The sequence below is a fragment of the Gobio gobio genome, assembly GCF_949357685.1.
Source record: "Gobio gobio genome assembly, chromosome: 5".
NCBI lineage: Eukaryota > Metazoa > Chordata > Actinopteri > Cypriniformes > Gobionidae > Gobio > Gobio gobio.
Window position 1 is genome coordinate 19,604,582 of NC_137101.1, and position 18,858 is coordinate 19,623,439.

Consider the following 18,858-nt stretch of genomic DNA (forward strand, 5'->3'; position numbering starts at 1 on the left):
AATTAACACACATTAATGCTGGATCCTGGAAATGTGTCATTTCTTCCTTTCTGTTGAAGTCCTCCATGTGACAACATGTTCCAAAGCGATGGCACTACGGTCACTTCGGGAAAGACAGTAAGTTGTATAGTTATCTGACAGCAAGGGTTAAACCCTCAAACTATACAACCTACTACCTCACCCCAAACGACAGTCTCTCTCTTCCTCTTTCTGCCACGGAGCTTCCATTTCCTGTTTGCCTTCTTGTTTTCTAAAATCTAATATCCGACCCCATGTAACTGACAGAATTAGGTGATGCTGTGCATCACAGAGATCATGTAAGACACTAAATTGCTCACTTAACATTAAACAAGACACTTGAACTCTTTGCTGTGCACTAAATACACCCCCTATCACCTCTCCAAAGCTTCAGTCCGGGATCTTTCAAAACCATCAAGGTCACCAACATGAGAAAGGTAGATAGTCACCTCCTGGGTTTGCCATCTGTGAAAGGACGAGAGAGAAAGAGAGAGGATTAGTCAGGCACAAAACTCACATACTCAATGAGTCACTACATCAGCTCCAGTTTTGTTTGACTTGAATCATCTGTTGTGCTGCATGTCTGCTGCTGACCCTGACAGTATACAGGGGTGCATTGGAGGATTAGGATGGGGGTGTTTGGGAACTGGTGTGTGTGTGTGTGTGTGTGTGTGTAGTCAGAGCGGGGAAGGTTCAGCGTGAGTGAGTAAGGCTGTGGGCAGCAGTGTGGTTTACCTCAGACAAGGGGGAGGCACACACACACTGCTGACTCACACAAGCCACGAACCTCACAGGGGCGAGTGGTTACACACACACTCACACATACACAAATTAAGATATTAAGATAAAAGATATTAAGAAATGTGCCAATAAGAAAAATAAACAACATTTTAGGCATGTGCTCTGAAATGAGGTTCATTTTAAAGTAAATCCATACTGTTTTACTGGAATGTTTTTACTGGAAAATGACAATTCCTTAAGATGAAGTTGATTTTTGCAGTGTGGGACTTGTTTCAAATCTGGAAATAATGTTTCAATGTAAAAAAAAAATCAGATGAATATTTGTTCAGGCGGTCAGATTTCCTACGATTAAACCTTAAAATGCTCTTTGGATCATTTCAAAAAGATTTTACACAAACGTGGAGTTCATGCAGCTCGAGTGCTGCTGTCATTACAGCAAAAGATGGACAAACAAATAGTAAAAATTAACATTTTTACTCAAATTGTTATTATAATACATTGTGTTTAGTCAATATGACAATATATTTTGTAATGTGATATTGTCTGTGGAATAAAATGCAACAGTAAAACCAATTTCACAAGTTGTCTTTGATTTTTAGTCTTTTTTCTCAAACATTCATAACACATCAAACAGCAATATGAATTGACCTCCTTCTGTCATTTGAACGGTTACACCGCACTGTATGTCATCATGACTAAAGTGTAAACCTGTCGTGGCCTTTACTGTTGGTTTTTACGAGAAAGAGAGCAAGTGACAGCCGACATCTCCGCTTGGTTTACTGCCTGCTATACCTCACCTAAAGCTGGTTCATCAAAACCACCAAAGCCATTTAGGCACATTCGATTACTAACATCAACAACCATTAAGAACATTACGGGATTATTAAAAAACATTGCAACTGATAAAAGCAGGCAGGTTGTAGTTTACATTAGTGGCGAAACAAACCATAGATCGTTAAGCTCTTGAATTACGGGTGCTCTTGAAAGCTTGTGGAGTAGCCAACAGCCATAAGGTGGCGCTGTACGCCAGAGACTGGAGCCATATTTCCTCCGAGTAAAAGAGCCGTTCAGCGACAATAGACCCATTATACCACGAGGCTGCTAAACATAGTGATTCTTATTTCCTTTAATCACCGTTTATATCCCTATTTGCTTTGCATCAATACTGCAGGTACAAACAAAAGAAACCTGTCGCACAGTCTTTGAAGCAACATTTCATTTGTTGCATGATTTAAGAACTGTTGACTGACAGAATTATTATGCTCTGGCTGTTTTATCGCTCCAGAGGCAAAGCCATCTTCTGTGTTTGTATTATACGTCTGTTCAAACAAAAATCACAGAAAGCAAAAAATAAGACCTCATGTGACTGGCTGGAGGGGGAGAGATATCCCAGACTGATTACAACAGAGCGTGAATACAATGTCTGTAATGGACTTTGAGCTTGAACTTTAAACCGCAGATTACACAAGTGATCGGTATCATAATATTATTTCGATTTGTCTGGGCAGGCCATGGCTTCAATTGTGAAAAAATAAGAAAATTGAGGTAAAAAAAAAATTTCACAATCAAATAAGCTTTAATTCAATTAAAACCACACGTTTCAGTGAGACATAAGCATTTGCTAAGACGGCTAGCGGCTCTTGGTCTCAAGACTTGCCCATGACATCATCTTAGTGTTGAACAATTACTCAGCTCCACCCCACATTTTGTCACCTGCCAATCATGTCTGGCTCTTATTGAGCCCATGGGAAACAAGTAAGTTGAGTACTGCTATCCCTAAATGACCCCACAGTCCTTCACTGCTTTCCTTTTCACTTCACTGTAGTGTCTATGGCAAAAGGATCTTGATTGTGAAGAAATGTAGAAGAACATGCCTGTCTACTTCTGCCATCGTAACAAATGACTAAAAAGACGTGCAGTGGTTAAAAAAAACCTAACAAATATTTAGAGTTAAGTATACAGATTCATTTAAAAACATGTTTTTGTAATGTATGTACAGTGAAAATTAGATATGGACACTAAAATTTTTTCTGTGGGTCTGCCATACAATTCAAATGAGACATTTAAATGAACGAAATATAATCTAAAATTTGAAAAAGAGTTTACCATCCCTTTTCCGTTTATAATGAAATCGTATGGTATTTCCTTAACACAAAATTATTAGCAATACGGCAAACAATATTTCTAATATTTTGAAGACATCTTTGTGCAATTTTTTTAAACTCAAATTTTAAGGTATTTTAACTTACTGCTTTAAAAACTCAAACTACAAACTGATCTATATCTCAAACGCTGTAAAAAAAAAAAAAACTCTGAATATGAATGGTATTAAATTAAATGTCTTTAGTATTTAGTTTAATGTCAATATTTAAGTGAAATGACCATTTCCAAATTAAGTTGACTAATTCAAATGAATCACTAATGTTTTCTGCATGAAAAAAAACCTGCAGGAACAAATGTGTGTTCCTTTAAACATTTTAAAATACTGGAGACAAACACACACCTGTATGCGAGTGTCCATCAGCTTTTCTGCTAGAAAATGACAGGAAATTTAAAAAAAGTACACAAACATAATTTATCTTCATCTTAATGTAGTTGAGCTGAAATTTCATACAGCCTAAAGAGGGTTTGCAAAAGTTATGGATTAAAAAAGACAATTAAAATGACTTGAAATGCAAAACATTTTAAAATATTTAAGTGACATTTATTAGAATCTATGAGGCTCCTAATTGTTTTGATCGCTTTGTCACATATCCTGCATTAAATCCCAACCTTTAGAACTTCATCCGAAATCAACTAATTATCAATTCACAGTGTGTAACTGCTAAAATACACCTCTAAACAGAATGAAGTAGACATCTTTAGTCTAGACTGTGTGTGTGAGAGTACACAAGTATCTTTTGAAAAGGGTGGGGGTGGGGGGGTTGGGGTCTACACCCTTAACTATTACAGACACACACACACACACTGAGGCGTGGGAACTCTATTCAGGGCTGAATCAGAGGTCTATTATGGAGCACATGGCTGCAAGTGTGTCTGGGTGTGTGTGAGAGAGTGTGTGTACGTACGTCTGTACGTGACAGCGAGGGCGGGTGTCTCAGTTAGTGCACACATGCTCGCTGCTCTTAGGCATGTCTGGGAATGCCTCGCCACAGCTTGACACACATGCATTTCTATTTTCACTGCAAAATTTTGTAAAAAAAAGATCCCATGCAAGCACATTAAATAATCCTAATCCTTAAAACGGTAATGTTCAGTTCATTTTTAAGAATAAATGTTTCATCTTTATTTAGCGTATTTAGCATATTTATTTAGCTTTATTTAGCATCTTTATTTAGCGTAAACTAGGCAGCATTTGTGTTAAAACCACATACAGTTTCACACACACAAAAAAAGACACATTTATAGTACAAATGACTAAAAAGGGTAAGTATCCTGAAAATCTCCGTTCCTACGCCAACCCCCCTCTTCATTCTTTAGATGATGCCACCTGCTCTGTTCTTTACACTATACATCATCTCTGGAACACTCCATTCACAACCAAAAAAGGGGTGGGGGAGGGCACTGCCAACCCAATGTGCAATTTCTGTGCCAACACACTTCATCAGCACTGCCCCTGGCATTCTCACTCGTGCTACTAAACAGCCTGCTAAGAGCCAAAATCATTCGTTTGAACGAAGAAACAAAACTGTTTACTTTTATGCCTGTAAATCCTACATGATATGCATTAATCAAACACGATGCTATTTTATGTAAAATTATCTTTAATCAACACCCAGCGAACAGCTGTTAAAGACTCTAAACATGATTCCACTCATAAATTATTGAATTTTAAAAGGGCCTTTAAGAGATTTTTTTTACGTGTGTGAGTGTGTGTGTGTGTGTGTGTGTTTCAGAGAGAGACAATGTGTGTGCAACAGAAAAAAGAACACTGATTATAATTTATTTTCTAAAAACACAAGCCTAAAATTTCAACTAAAGACATCTTCACGAAATGCTTTTCTTTAAAAAAGACTTAAAATAATACATAAATGATTCAGATTCAGGAAATGCTTTATTTAAGAGTACAACTAAAACGCATATTACAGGTTACAATTTTTATAAATTGTTCTCCGCTAAATTCAAATGAAATATGGGCAAAGTCGAAATATTTAAATGTGTGAATTTAAGCGAGAATATATATTAGAGACAAATTGACACAAATTTGAGTCGAATTTGCATGTAAAATATTGCCATGTAAATTAAGCAACCAACTTTTTTTTTAAAAGAACAAAAAAATCCCTCTCATTGGAACATTTAAATAATTAACGCAAAATGACTGCCACATTTCTTCTCATTTTAATGCATAACTGCGCAAAACCAACCTCTGACGTGGCATATACAATGCTTCTATCCATAAGCGCCCATGTTACAATTCAATAATAATAATATAAAAACAAAATAAAATATTAATCGTTACGAACAGTTCACAGGATAAACGACAGTACAACGTGATAATCAAATACAAGGCCCTACACAAATAGCTGAGGTCCAGTCACTGTTAAAGTGCTCGAGAAAACCCACAACGAAGGCATCCGAAAATGAAAGGTTAATTCATAAAAAAACCTTTTTCAGATAGCACGACTCAAAATTCCTACTCCCAAAAAGCGTACCTCTTCTCAGTCACTAAAACATTAACCCCAAAACTATGCTCTGTGGAAGGTCGACTACAGAGGTACATCATGTCTGTTAGGTGCTGATATGAAATGCCTTTACATACCCCTAACGCCATTTTCCAAAGGAATCGTACCGTTCATAAAATGTTTTTTCCCCGTAAAAAGTGTAAAACTAAAACAAAAATATTTCGCACACATTCTAAAGACAAAAAGAAATTTGCTTCGAGAAATACATCGGAGAAACGAAAAACAAACTAAACATGCAGAAATACCACATATAGCTCAAAAATGCGCAACTTACCCCATAATATTGACATGGATCAGTAGATAGAAACATTCCAGGACAAGTGCTGAAGGCCTTTTCTACTCACTTCACCAGTCCTGTGTTGAAGGAGAGAGCAAGTGAGAGAGAGAGAGAGAGAGAGAGAGAGAGAGAGAGAGAGAGAGAGAGAGAGAGAGACAGAGAGAGGGGGAGAAGAAGAGGCAGTGAGCTTTCCACAGCAGGCACAAGGACCGAAGGAGGTAGGCCGGGGGGCCAAGCCAATCCTCCCACCCCAGCTGCCTGTCCCCAGCGTTAGGCTACACGTCTGCCCGCGGTCCCCCTGGTCTGGGACGACCGGGCCCTGACCACGCTAGCAGCCCGAGAGACGCGTGTGTCTGCCCATCTTGCAGTTAACAAGTCTTTGAATGAGGAATGTTAGCAAACAGACAAACAGAATGTCCGCTGCATGTTAATGTCCCAGCCAGTCCGATCGCAGCGTTGGCCCAGGCGTATGAATAATTCAGAAGCTCAGAAAACCAAGCCCCCTCCCCTTTCCACCCCCCCATGACTGAAATGCCTTCAGTGGCTGAAGAGCGCCAGAGAAGTGAGAGAGTGTTGTGAGAGAGATAGAGAAGAAAAGTATTTCAAATCTTAGCTCCAAACATTTCTATTCAGCTGAACGCACGCAACCGTGCACGCACACGGTCAACACAAACTTCTTTCGTTTCATCGTGCAACATATTTCTTTCTTACGATCGAGGCATCTCTCACTCATTGCCTTTTTATGTCTTTTGTTTGGAATTGGCACCTGTCCCAGAAAAAGCTCCGACACCGCACCGCCCTCCCGCTCTCCTTTCAGAGAGAGGGAAAGAGCAAGAGAGAGAAAAAGAACTGTATGTGCGTGTATGAGAGAGAGAGCGAGAGCGAGAGCGAGAGAGAGAGAGAGAGAGAGAGGGTGGCGCTAAATTGATAGAACTCCAGGCGCCTCCCTTCTCCGAGACACGCAACAAGCAGGGAGAATACAGCCATTTTCAAAGCTCAGCAACAGAAAGGATCCGTTAACCCCTGGCGAGGATGAGAAATGCCACACACCTCTGTCTGCCGTAAATGCACCGTTTGAAAGTGTCTCAAGGTAAAGAAATCGCAGAAGAACATGCTGACGAGGTTTAGGGAAGTGGCGGAAAAGACGCGCTGGAAAAACTGAAGTGGCAGAGAAGCAGCTTGAGCCAATCGGTTGTGCTACAGGGTTAAAATCCTGCGAGTAGTAGAAATCCCTCCTTCTCTTGGCACAGACTGGGTGAAGGGGTGGGGACTGTACTGTGGAAACAGCGGTAGAGGCTTTTTTCATTTCTATCTGCTCTCAGAGAGAGAGAGAGAGCAAGAGAGAGAGAAAAGGAGGGAGGGAATTAGAAGAGAAGAGAGAGGGAAAACTGAAGTGGAGGGAAAAAAGTTGATGATGAAACCGAGAGGCAGTGGAGTACGTGAGCAATCTTTTTTTTGAATCATCGCTCCAGCCAGTGAGCGAAAGCTCGAGTAGGGAGGGAGGGAGGGAGGGAAGGAGGGAGGGAGGAAGGGCTGAGGAGTGGAAGGAAGCGTGACACAGACTCCGGTTCACCCGGAGAGTGCACAGAAACATACGCTCACACCAGTTACGAACCATTCAAACACAATTTACAGAGCGTGCACACGCTTCGCCACCAAAACCAAACTCAATCCTCGAATGCATTGAACATCTAAACAAATAATCAGAGCGAGAAAGTAATGCAAAAACGCTTATCCGTTAAAAGACGACCGTACAATGATGTGGAATTCTGGGAAAAGTGAAGTGCGCAAATGTTGGTGTGTCTTTCTACATCTGCAAACATTAACGGGACCTCCTCCCACTGCCCCGAGAAGGAGTTGAGAAGCGACAGGCGTATGGATGAGACGGTCTGGAGGTGAAACATCTGTCGCAGTTTGCAGGGAGATATCATCTGCAGTGTTCGCATAGACTCACACACACACACGTACACACACACTGCAGCCACAGCCTACCTGAGAATCCGCCCGGTGGAGGAATAATTAGCTGAGCGCGCCACCAATAGTGTTTTTCGATCTTTCAAGGTGCAGTCATGCCTCCCTTTTGAATACAAAATTGAAGCATGTGAGGTGGCGAGGATGCAGAAAACAGACTCACCATTTTGTTATTCTGTTGCTTATTTGACCAACAATCCTTTGTACATCTACTGCACGCTCATGTAAGCATGCCAGTACTGTTGAGTGCAAAACTTTTTTGTGTCTAATCAATGCGGCGATTAAATACAAGTTTAAACAGATGATCTCTATTGCGAACGAGCCCAAAGAGAATGCAAAAACACATACCGAAACGTGCTAGTGTGGGGCCTGTGCCTGATTCTGTTCCTTGGACCGCCGGTGCAATATCACGAAACGCTTTTCTGTATTTAGCGAACTAAACAGTTGATAAAAGCATGCTCGCCGACCAGCGAACATGGCTGCACGGAGGGTGCTGCTGCTCATCAGGCTGTCACACACAGATACACACTCACACACTGACGTGGAGGAGGGACCGAAAGCACCCGGTCCGCCCAGATTTCCCTGCCTCGTTCTCGGCCTCCTCTTTCTGGCTCCCTCATGGCACTGACCTCTCATTACACAGACACACTCTCACACACATACATATTTGGTTCCTACATACCACACACCACACCCTCGATTCAACACCAAATCTGGGCCGAGTCGCATCCCAATAAAACCGGACAGCTAAATCAAATTCCAATCGCTCTAAATTCCAAGTCCGGTCACCTGATGGCAACAGGTCGTGCTCTGGCACAAGGTACGAAGCGTCCACGTCACATTGCGCCACGTCTGTCGGCCAATCACAAAGGAGGTGCGTCTCACGAGAGAAAATGTGCAGCGAAATCTAACTGTCTCTTTTTTAAACCACATTATCTCCATTTTATTTCTCATTCTTTGTTGCCGATTCTCAGGCGTTCATTTTTCAGCTTGTTTACTATAGGAGCTGCAAGTGGGGAGTCGGGAATTGGCGCACGTGTTGTGTTGTACATTGCATTAAAGTTCACTTGAGGATACAATTTTGGTTTTGGGTCGGCTGCCAACTCCCAAACAGTGAGCTGTTCTGTAAGGCCCCATCCTTCACAAGGCTCAGAGACTATGATCAAACGCCAATCAAAACAAACTCTTTATGGTACTTTTCAGGGCTCAACCTCAGAGCACTTTAATGCACCATCGCTGAGATCATTTTAAAGGCTCTCATGTGATTTGAAAAGCGTGTATGTGTTCTGGGGTTAAAGTTACCAAAGAGAGATAACAGCTACAGCGGGTTTCAGGTCGCTGTTGTCGCAAGGTTAAAAAGCACAGCGGACCGGTCACTTTTTCCAAATTACAACATTTAATAAGTAACACATAACAAAAAAACTCTTTTTTGTGGAGCGTTATATCTATGAAATATCAAAAAATGAAGCACAGAGAATAAAATGGTCTGCATTCATTAATGAACGTGACCTTCTGGATAAATATAAATACTAAAATGTACATTAACCCAGTTCAGACCTGAATGTGAAATGGAAGCGGATGTCAAATACACAATCTAAAATAATTAAGTACACTTACAAATAATGTAAAGCCATTCGCCATCACATATCTTAAGAGCCATCTGTAGGACTTTTCCTCCTGAATAAACATCTGGGTCTCCAGCACAATCAACTAGAAAAACTTAAAGCATCCGAAGGAATGTGTTGCACATGTATGTACATCACTGAGCTGAAATTTTCCACCCATAATTATGCTTTTGTGGAGATGGCAATGAGTAAAAACTAATAACATGACATCTTCTGACTTCTTTAACCTACAATTTTATATAGACAACATCACATCCCCATCCAGAAGAAAAATTATTAAAAGACAACAAGACAATCCTGGCACAGATTAAAAAAAGCATCTCAGCCCTTTAGTCCGTGGCCTAGTTCATCAACTGAGAGTTACACTTCCACTTTAACAGAAAAAGCAACATGTTTAAGATCTGAAATGTCTATCCAAGTCTCTGCAAAGGTCTAGAGTTAGGGTTGTGTTTAAAGAAAAAATTCATATTCAATAAAAAATCTGCCCCCACATAAACATGACCAAATGGACTGAATGTGAAGGTACGGTGTATCTGTAGAAGGTATTTAAGCCAATTTAGCAGTATTTTGCACAACATTGTGACAAAGAAAACTGGGGAATTGATCAGAAAACCATAGCAAGATCTGGGGCCGGTTGTATTCATCAAATTTATCATCACTTTAAGACTGTTCATAACTTTTAGAAATCAGTTACATAAAGACACAGTCTTAACAATGGCTATTTTTATACAACTGGCCTCTGGATCATCCAAACTTTTTTCTTGGGAAAACTTCATATTTTCAGACACCCTTTTCCGCCAGCGCAAAGGTAGCAGTGAGATCGCAGCGGTGGTGGTCTCTCCTGGGCCCCGTGGGCACGTGTCTACAGGGCTCCTCAATTACAGAGGTGAAACCTGAGGTCAGCCTCTGTAGAGAAAGGAACAAAGGGCACGACCCACAGGTCAGAAGTGCTAGACTGGGAGCAGGCTGGTCCCTATTGAGAGGGAGGGTGCTGTTTGCTTTGTGTAGGAAAAGAGTACTAAAACACAGACAAACAGAGATTAAGAGGTGAGCCCCTTAGGACTGTCACTCAGAGGGCCCCTCCATCAACTCCGATTAACTCCCTTGACCTCTGCCTGCCATTAGAAGATGCTTAATGACCCTTACGGCTCGCCGCAGCACTGACGAGAAACGTGAGCGGAGCTCTGGTAATTGACTGACAACATAATCATAATAATACATTTCTTTATGAACAATATTCAAATCTTATGCTGAATTTGCTCTTTAAATAAACGAATACATTTGTTTTTTTATTAAATAATTAAATAAAGGGTTAAAAGCAGAAAATAAACTATTTCAAAAAATGTATACTTATTGTTTTATTTCTAAACCATTTACTATTTGCATATTATTTATCAAAAATAAATAAAACATAAAAAATAACTACCTTAACTCCTCACTGTTAGTGTCTTTCAAACTATAAATCACACAATAATCATAATAACTACTATGAAATAAACGTTACGATGGATTACACTAATATCAAAAGAAAATGATTTACTACAAGTCTGCAACATGTTTTAACTCATTCTGTGGATGTGATTCGATTTTACCACAAACATTGAAGATGCCATAATCACACACACACACACCATGTTCATGGTTTAATTGAGAAGATTTGCCACGTGAACAACATTTATGTTTCCTCTTGTCATGTCAGCTAACATGAGGACAACTGTTCTTCTGTTAAGTAGAAGAGAAGATGACATTTATTAATCTTCCCTGCAATAGCAGCGCAAACTACTGTTCAAAAAGTCTACAACTCTATGAAAATGTTCAAAATAGCTTTTTAAAGGGCAGTTACAGTATACCTCAATGTGAAGGAACATAAGCAACAATATCTCAGAAGGTAGTTTTGTGTCCATGAGGAAAAAAAAGTTCAAAAGCTCAATAATTCCAGATGAAATCAGTAAGGATTAATGTCAATGTTTCGGATCCATCGGGATACGGCTGCATAATTTCGCAAGGGTGGGGCAGCTGTGCTACAGTAAAGGTCTGAAATCACAAAATGGAGGACAGTTAGACAACATGGCGGTCACCTCTGATAAGAGCATGCGCCCATGTCCACGCAAGCAGGATGAGGCTGTCTGCATGTAATTATGTAGATATCTGTATCGTAAATAAATATCGTATTTTGGTGTATGAAGTCTTGATATTTTGTAATAAAAAAACGGCGCAGTGTGATTGGTGTGGCTCTGCAAAAGAGTAGTCATAACCTTGAACGTGTGTGTTCAAGAGTGCCAAGCCATTACACAGACGGTCAGCATTGATTCCAGAAAAAAAAGGCTGCAATAAAGAATCATTTTAAAACAATTAAATAAAATATGGCAAAAACAAATAATCAAAGTAAAAGTTACAAAAAAAGTCAAAAGAGAAATAAATCATGGTCTGGTCTGGGTTTGCATGCAAGTTACTTTTTACATGGTGTGACTCTACGACTACGATGATTCTTACAAATCATTTAAAAGTTCACTACTGTGAAAACATAAAAGATATGGATCTCATATTTATAATGAGCAACGTCAAAAAAGAATTAGAGACATCAAAATTAGGTGTTTTGTGAGACTTCAGACAAATTTGAATAAACAAAATGGCACTTTTTTGAAAAGAAAATGTAGTTTTACACATTTAGAGAAATTAAATTTTTAAAACTGCTATGATATGAACTTTATTTTATTATACTACTTATGATCAATTTCTTTGTAGTAGTAACAATGTTGAAAAGTTGTTTCCCATAATTTAATTATTTTTTTTGCCTGGTTGCAGATAAATCCACTGTAATTTAATAGTGTAATCACTGCCCCTGTTATTTATAACAGACAAATCAAATAAGTAAAAAGCACATCAAGCAGAGGAAACCGACCACAATATGTCAAAGGCTAAATGACATTCAAATGTCATGATGAAAAAAATGGAAACATCTGTGTTTTTTTTAACATTCAAATGCTTTTTTATATTTATTATTTAACATAAAAAGAGGACATTTTCAGTATCCAAAAAAGAAACCGGACAACACAAAACTACAGAGGCAAAAACGTCAGGGTCTGGCGCAATACAATTTGACTTTCTGTCAAAAGGAAAAAAAGGAATGACAATATAGATTTTCCCCCACTTCTTGTACTTTTCCAATTCAACAGAATTATATAATAATTGTTCAATTTATGTCCTCGCTTGAATAATTTAACGAACAACCTGAACTTGTTTTGTCCTCCTTTTTCTTTCACAGATTAAACAAAGCTAGAAGTTTGTTCCTATTAGCAATTATAATAATAAAACAATTAAAAAAAAGGGCAGAAGCTCTAAATCTTTAGAATTAAAATACTCCTAACTCACATCAGAATCTGAAGAAATAAAGCTCTGTAGGAAAAATGGGTTTAATACAGTGAGGAATGCCTGAATGGCTCTTCTGTCTCCGATTTGCTAAAAACGAGAGACATTTAAGACATTGTATTTTATTTTAAATCACTGTGTATTGTGGTCTTAAACTGTTCCTCTATGTAAACAGATTAACAGATAAATTTAGGTAACAAGAATAATACAACAATACAACTATTTCAATGCTTACTTTATCTAAAACATGCAATCTTTCCTTATGTATGTTTTTATTTTTATTTTATTAGGTGTCGTTTTCTTTATTAAATAACCTTTATTTTACTGAATAATAATGAATATAAAACCTTGATTATAAAACGTGTTAATGCATATCTAAAACTCACATTACATGCTTAATTTTTCTATTTTATTTTCACCTCCTTTTATTCCTATTTTTTACCTTCTTTAGGTGCCGTAACATGCTATCTTTATACTATTCATCAACAGTAACATAAATTAGGAATGAGTTCATCACGGAGGTCTCACTTCAACCGGTAAAAAGAAATTCATTTGCCAAGAGTTTGTTTGACCTCACTACCGTAATTTATCTGTATCCGACAGCTACAAATGCACTGAAACATTTTAAAAAGGACTTTACTCACTAGTAACTCACCTTAAAATATTCAGTTGTGTGGGGGAAAAGGGACACATTAAAACAATTTTTTTAAAAGATAGACAGGACAGACTTTCTCCGTGGCCACTTCACTCGCATGGCCGCTAACTGCCGCATGCTGCGAGAGAGGAGCAGGATTCTGTGGCATTTTGATTAACTCTGAAACTTCCAAACTATCAGACAGTTTCATAATAAATACACAAGTAAAAGAGAACAAAAGACAATTAACAGGTGTACTGTTTTTGAGGGGACATGTCCAGCTCACAAAACCAAATATATCACTTCAAGCTGTAGGGGAAAGGGCATACACCAAAAAAAAAAAAAAGTCATTATTCTAACAAATTACTAGCAAATATTTAACCACAAACGAACTCCAGTCCAAGGGTGTACCGAAATGTGTTAAATTATCAATTCCTTCTGATGCATTCAAACATTTTAAGAGAGTGTAAACTGTTTGAGGCTACGTACAACAAACCTTCAATCTCTAAACTGCATGCACAAATTAATCGCTACGTCCGTATTCCAAATATTTCTACAACACGAAGGCATCATTCAGTGCTTTTTACTCCCCCCTAAATAACCTCTGATGCATGTTAACGCTCATCTCCACTCCAAACGGCCTGTCCATTCTGGTTTGCTTCTAATAATACATTTTAACACACCAGTCCTTCTTTATTTTCCTGAGTGCTGGAGAGCTGTGTGTGTGTGTGTGTGTGTACGAGGGGAACGGGGACAGTTCTGGCACTTAAAAAGTTCTGGCTCTTAAAAGCCAGCACAGCCTGCTTTTGCATGTGCCACGTCACTTCGCCTCCGAATGGACGAGACCTCCAGGATTTGCCCCAGCTGAGCCTTCTACACCCAGTCAACCCTCCTCCCCCACAACCGACAATGACCGGAGTTAGGGATGCGCTGGACGGAGCCCCAACAGTGCACTTTGATAATATCACACCCTCTGGATGATTTTTTTCTGCTGATTTCCTCTCTATATTAAATAAAGACATAAGAGAAGCATGGTTTTAATGATAGCAAGACCATGAAGGAAACTTTCCAGTGTAATTTCCTTTTTTTAATTGAGCTCAGCTTTAGACTAAATTTAGTCACTATGCAGTTGTTAAATTTTAGAGCACAAACAAATCATTTGAGTCAGGCTAGCATCTGACGGTGGTCTTTATTACATGCACTTTGGTTTTTAAATAATATACTATTAGACATATCTAACTAATTCCTTACTACCGTGTCAACTTGAAAATAACTGAAAAACACTATCAAACGATGGCCTAGAGGTCAGCTTCCTCTCTTTGGGAACGTCAATCTCTGCCTAGGTCATCGCAACAGTAAAGGGCCCAGAACAACATCCAATTTTTAGAAGAACCACACAGAATGTGGCACTTGTCATTGCTGGTGTTCAAGGACATTATCCTGGTTAAAATTCATTTTAAAAGGATGATTATAGGTCAGTGGAGGCTCATTATCGCAAACGTATTATCTTGTCATGGTTTTTCTTATTTTTTGTTCCATTAATTGTCTGCGCGTGAGTGTTCTCCCGATGGGAATCCCAACCTTTAATAGGCTAAGGTGAATATGGTGCAATATCGGCGCGGCAGTTGCAAGGCAATGTCTGCCTTCATGGTTTCAGTTCTAAGGCCTGTGTCGACTGAGGCCCAACAGACACGCACTCTGCTCGTCATCTGCCGACAGCATTAAATAGCCGTGTGGAATTTCTGTTTTTACTCTGAATCATAATTATATCTCAAATGGCAAATAGAGTGAGTTATGCTGCACTGGAACATTATCTGATTTATATCTAAGAACTGTTTTATCCTATAATGAATCTCTAACAAGACAAATTCACTTAAATTTGATGTGGAATGGAATAAAATAAGACTTTATTGCCCCCAGAGGGAAAATAATGGAGAAGAAATACACATTTTTTAAAGTTTATTTATTCATTTTGCTATAAAGTTTTATGGGTGTGAGCTTATAAGACTGAAAGTCACTGTCCATTCCCTCCATGGGGGTTTCTCTACTCAGCCTGGTGCAGTTTGGTGTGGTTGGGGGTGAGGGGCTATAGATGCCAGCGGTCATGAGCGTGCAGACTATAACAAAAGCAGTCTTTATGTAGCATGCATGCTGATCCAGCAGCCCACGTTTTGTGCTGCAATTCACACGTCCAGCTAAGAGGGGACAAGTACAGGCCAAAGAGAGATGCAGAGATTGACTACTGCCTTCCTATGGCCACACTAAAAACGCAAACAAACACACTGTGAAAATGTTGGATAAACTAAGAGAGACTTTTTAATTTAAAAAAATGTAAACGTAGGCTATGGCAGAGCTGCGCTACCAGAAGATTTCATATCTAAAGCATATTTGAACCACCCATGCTCACGACAAAGCCTTTCTGCAATATTTACTACGCAAGATATATGTATTTCAAAAAATGTTGAGAAACATAAATATATATATGAAATTCTTTTTAAAGCAAGACATTGTAAACTAGTTTAGTTCAAATAGTGATATTAATAATAACATTTTAAAATAATCAAATGAATAGTTTACCAAAAACTTCTGTCATCATTTAATTACTCTCATATTGTTATAAATATGTTTTTTCAAACTCTGTGGAACTCCACATTTTTTGTTTTTTGTTTTGTTTTGAAGAATGCCTATGCTGCTCTTTTTCATGAGCTGTTAAGCTTAAAAAAAGTCAAATTGCACCACAAAATCTTGTGGAACGGACTAAAATTTAAGTCATTATTCACTGAAAATCCTGCCTGATAACTGTGGTCATCATTTAGTTTCACATTACTGAAAAGAGATAGCTGGGCCATTCTACTGTACAATAACTAAAGAAAAAAAAAGTCAAAAAGTTTTTAGAGTGAGTGAATGACAGAATTTGTTTTTTTTGGGGGGGGGGGGGGGGGGGGTTGAAACTATCGCTTCAATTCAACTAAAGGAATTTAACTAAACTGGTACTTGTTATACAATAAATAAATACAAAAAGAGTAATGGGGATCGTGACACATGAGAGACTTTCTCAGTGTAGGTCATGTGTCTCTCTCTCTCTGTATGTGTGCATGTATGAAGGAGTGTGACATATGGAAAGTACAGAGTTAAAGCTCTGAGGATTGAGCCATGAGCTCACTCTGGGATTAATTATGAAGACCTGGGGCTTCTGGTTCTGTCTATGTGCGCGCATCTAAGAAGCTATGTGTCAGCACTGCAGCCATTCAAACTGCTCACAAACAACAGTCCTGAATGGGCTCCATTTAATCAGGTATGCTCTGTGTTCTTCTGCCTCAGTGTGCAGACCTACAGACGCACGCATGCACGACCACGCATGGGCTAAATAAGCATGTTCAAGTGTGATAATCGAATTATTGTTGGTGTTTGCTTGAGGGTTACCAGGGGCCTCTCTTCAGTCTTATTCCCAGCTTAGAATTAATCACTCACCAGACATCTGAGGTGTTGCTACGCACACACACACACACACACACGCATGCACAAACACATTCCCAGGGAGACGGGCAGAGTTTATCATGACAACCAAGGAAGGGCAAAAGAAGGTTGAGAGACAGGAGAGAAAGGAGAATAAGAGGAGAGAGGGTTCCTCTGCATGTTAGCTTGGTCTCTATTGACCTGTAAACCTTTGTGACTGGAACAAATGCAAATGGCGCTGACTTGCTCACAGAAAATACTAAAGGGCTATTCAAATGAGCCACTGCCAACAATGCAACATTGGCCTACCCATGGAGCAGCCCTCGTCTGGAGCTGGGCCTTCAAACTCAACACTAACAACAGCCTAATAATAATAAAAAATTAAAAAAAAGTCAATGAGATCCATCGGATTTTTGTTTTATTTAATAAAATTTTTTGTTTTGCTTATTGTGTTAGGGCCGGTTCACACAGAATGCGTTTTTGATGTTAAAAACGCGAGACACAACACTTTTTATTTAAAGTTTAAAAGCGGCAATTTTTAGAATGCCGTGTCATGCTCGAGACGCTGCAAAAGACGCAAGACGCGAGTTGGTCTAGAAAGTGTTTACATTGAAAAACAATACAAAAGTAGCGCAGTGGAAAAGAAAAAAACACGTTCTCATTTAAGAATTCACAACGAATACACAAATTTCTGCCCCTCAAAAGGAATTTTGCACAAACTAATGCCATTGGTCGAGCCAATGTTGCTGTGTCAGGCTCATCGGGATGCTCAAACAAAGACCAATGTTTTAGTAGCATCACAGAGCCAGCATTTACACTTTTTTGGGGGGGAATCAAACATATCTGTCCATTTCAGTTCTTTGAAATATTACACACTGCAATTTCAAAACTTTTCATCTTGAATGCTTTGTGCAGAAAACCTATACGGAAATCCATTATAGAATAACAAACGCAACTGCTTAAATCTGACACAATGGTCACTTGAATGTGGCAGGGGAGGATATTTACAAATAAAGAGCTTTATTACACTGGACAGGCAGGTAATAAGTCAGGAGACATCACAATCAACGGTTTTAGAGACAAAAAATTAAAAAACAACATTAAAAATGATAAATGACATTACTCTGCAAAAACAATAACTCTTATAAGTAAAGGATGCGTGATATGCAAGACAAATGCAGCTGTGACAAACAACATTACTCATTTGTCAATTGTCATTATAAACAACGGATAGGTAGATGATGACACATGAACAAGTTGCAAGTCATATTTGTCAATCAAACAAAAATCATAATAGACATGGTCTGACGGTGAGCTGAGGTACATAATTATTTTAAAACACCATTAACCACAAGCAGCTCACTTTGTGATAAAATTATTTACGACTGTGCAGATTTATAACACGCCAAACAAAAAGTTTATGTAATAAAAATGTGTGCTTGGCTATGATCTCTAACAATGAAATATCTCAAGGACATTGTTCTGCTCAAGCTGTATGATTTTATTACTACATAAGATATTGCCAGTAATTCTGACTCTCATAATCATTATGCAAACTAAACAATCCATATTTGGTCGTCAGTGCGAATTCTCGACTCACTGTAGTTGGGAAGAAGTCTGGATGTTGCAATGGTTGATTTGAAAGCTTCTGCTATGATAAGAAATTTATATGAAATTCCAATTCCATTAAACTGCACCTACGGAGAGCAGATGGAGCTGCTCACAGCCCCAAAGAATGGGTTCTTACATTACAGCTGGACGGAGCAGAATGGATCACGTGTGATTTTTCAAAGTTGCAGTATTTTTAATACAAGATGCTAAAAAATCTGCGTGATTTGACAAAATAGTCAAAGTTGTCCGTCTGCATGTGATAAGATTTTAAATAATTTTTAGCACATCTTGTGTGAACAGACCCAAAGTCTACCTTGACAAACTTAAAGGGATAGTTCACTCAAACAACTATCCCTTTAAGGTTTTCAGGTAGGTCTAACAGTATTCAGATACAGGAGGAATACTAGAGAAATTGTATAAAAAATTTAAAACAGATTAATTCTCCTCGCTATCTTTTGTTGTTTGATTAATAGT

At 38.7% G+C, this 18,858-nt stretch overlaps 1 protein-coding gene across 1 annotated transcript in view; it reads right to left on the minus strand.

The window, feature by feature from the left end:
• pparaa (peroxisome proliferator-activated receptor alpha a) overlaps positions 1 to 18,858 on the minus strand; it is a 51,816-nt gene that overhangs the window by 26,419 nt on the left and 6,539 nt on the right. The window contains exons 4-5 of the mRNA XM_079818140.1: positions 5,716 to 5,795; positions 397 to 483 (exon numbers count right to left, since the gene is read on the minus strand). The gene's annotated coding sequence lies outside the window, so the exon portion shown is untranslated. The remainder of the gene's footprint in view (positions 1 to 396; positions 484 to 5,715; positions 5,796 to 18,858) is intronic.